At 36.7% G+C, this 2,693-nt stretch overlaps 1 pseudogene; it reads right to left on the minus strand.

The window, feature by feature from the left end:
* Positions 1-2,087: 2,087 nt before the first annotated feature.
* Positions 2,088-2,239, minus strand: LOC121465234 (annotated as a pseudogene).
* Between the last annotated feature and the right edge of the window lie 454 nt (positions 2,240-2,693).

A 2,693-nucleotide genomic window follows, 5' to 3' on the forward strand; every position in this document is an offset into this window, starting at 1 on the left:
GAAATTACTAACCTGAAAGCTCCAATCTGTGGCTGATATTTTTGTTTGCTTTTAAAATCTGTTCTTTCTTTTTTATCCTTCTGTAGGGTTCTACAAGTTCAACATTTTGAATTTAAATTATAGAGGATACAGAATAGCAGCAGCAACAATGCACACATGGAGAGAGAGTAGTTTGGCAGAGAGGGAGATTATTGCCCTAAATTCAACAAAAGCAAAAATCAAACACAATTGCTGATATTCCAGCAAAAATCTGTCCCATTTGCCAGTCTATAGTAGATATTCTCTCATCTCTTTTAATTAAAGATTATTCTTCCTAGTAGATTTTGAATTTTGTTAATTAATTCTCCTTACATTGATATGGGGATTTTTTTTAATTTTCAAGTAATTCAGTTTTGTCTCATAGGAGACTAATCTTGAAAACTTCTGAAGTGAAAAATACTAACCTTAGAGTAGCCAGGCTCTGTGCTCAGCTCTGCATCCACTATCATAGAATTAGCACAGATGTGTGCTCTTGTTTCTCCAAATGTTCTTTGATAGTTCTGGAAAACAAAGTAAAACAAAGTGCAAAGAAATCCCATTTCTCCTTTTCATAATATTCTCCAGAATAGTAGTCCTTTAGTTTTTCATGTTTTATACCAGGCTGATGTGGATTCCCCTCTGTATGCTGGGATTACCATTGGTTAATAAAGGACTGTCTTGGGCCTATGCAGGGCAGAATAGAAGTGGTGGGGAAAACTAAACTGAATGCTGGGAGAAGGAAGACAGAGTTTAGAGACATCATATAACCATCACCAAAAACACACAATTCAGAACCTTGCCAATAAACCATACCCACATGGCAATATACAGAGTAATAGAAATGGGTTAAATTAAGATGTAAGAGCTAGCCAACAATAAGCTAGAGCTAATAGGTCAAGCAGTGATTTAGTTAATACAGTTTTCTGTGTAGTTATTTCAGGAGTCTGGGTGGCCAGGAAACAAACAAACAACCTCATACAACACCATGCATTTCATTTATTGCAGTATTTCATTACCTTTCATCTTATCAGCTTAATGGTGAGGCACACTAAAAATGGAAATAATTTTTATTTTGGAGAAAATTAATATATACATGCTTACACACATATACATTCCTATATATGTTTCTATAAATAACAACTCATGCACCCAATGCGTGGGAATCATTGCAAAAGAAGGAAGGAAAGGCTTTAAAACCAGGGGGCAAGGACTTCACTGTGAAGTTACTAGAAACCTCAGAATTCATGCCTGTAAACTCTCACCAACGTGGTTGTCTAAATATAAGTTGAACCGGGACAGCACCAATGGACATGAAAATGTAGAAGGGGGAAGCTCATGAGGCCTCAACCATACACAAAGAACTCCGGGCAACTAAGGAATGCTGAGAGTGGAAATATTTTTAATGAGCTGTTAGTAAGAAATGATATACTTCCTTATTAAATTTAGGCAGCTAAATAGGATAAATCTCTCTCTATATATCTATGTCTGCTTCCTTCCTTTCTTCCTTTCATCCTTCCTTTCATCTTTCCTTCCTTCTTTCCTTCCTTTCTTCCTTTCATCCTTCCTTTCATCTTTCCTTCCTTCTTTCCTTCCTTTCTTCCTTCCTTCCTGCCTTCCTTCCGGCCTTCCTTCCTTCCTTCCTTCCTTCCTTCCTTCCTTCCTTCCATGTATCATTTAAAAAGACCTACACATATCTGAAAAATTACACAGAAATACATAAAAATGTGAAAAACTGAGAGACTATTTACTAAAATTAAACAAAGTCAAAATCTACAATGAAATGCATTTTAATATTAATATATACAGTTTAATAAAAAGGTAGAGAGTTTGCCCTAAATCACATTTCACAGATCCTTACAAACGCACTAATAAAATTATCTGCAGGCTGACACATTTTCCAAATGAAAATGACAAAGAAGATGGTCATGCATTGTTGATTTTTTTCAGATGGTTTAGCATAAAGTTTAAAATTGTGTAGATATTTAAGAATTCCTTATGTGAAGAATCTTGAGGCTATTTCTAGTAAGACAGCAGATGATGTCAAAATTCTGGGCAGCTGTAGAAACTCCTCAGTAGAAGCCATAACACAAGTATCTTCTATAGCACAGTGGGCGCCAGCAGCCATAACCATAGCCACCATAGCCACCACCATAACCATAGCCTAGCCTAGGCCAGCGTAGCCATAGCCCAGGACTCCACAGTGGCTGCCTTAGTAACACATGATCTCAGAAGTGGACTGCTCAGAGAAAGAAGTAGGATCCCTCAGTCTGGATGATATCTTCTTCCAAGGACCATTTATACTGCTGACTGGTGGGGAAAACCACAGGTATTAGAATGTCATCCTTGTTTCCACTCTGCTTCCAGAAACATCAGCGTGCCCTGGTTTACTGGACAGACAAAGCTGCATAACTTCAGATAATTGTGCTCATAGGTTAGAATCCCATGGTCAAATCATGGGACTCTAACATAAAATTCATGTACTGTTGTCAAGATTCTGCCTCATTCTGTATCTAATTTATTTAATACTTATGAATCTCTTCTGTGCTTCTACACCAATCACTGAAATAGTGCATTCTCTTTTTATCTCTGTTGGGTTTGTGATACTCTATAGGTAAAAGATCTTTGTATTTTATTTTCTTTGTTATTGTACAGTAATTCTATCTGCAAGAATGTAT

Source organism: Microtus oregoni, unplaced genomic scaffold (genome assembly GCF_018167655.1).
Source record: "Microtus oregoni isolate MIOR12 unplaced genomic scaffold, Mior012 000030F_ref0000283, whole genome shotgun sequence".
In the NCBI taxonomy this organism is placed as follows: domain Eukaryota; kingdom Metazoa; phylum Chordata; class Mammalia; order Rodentia; family Cricetidae; genus Microtus; species Microtus oregoni.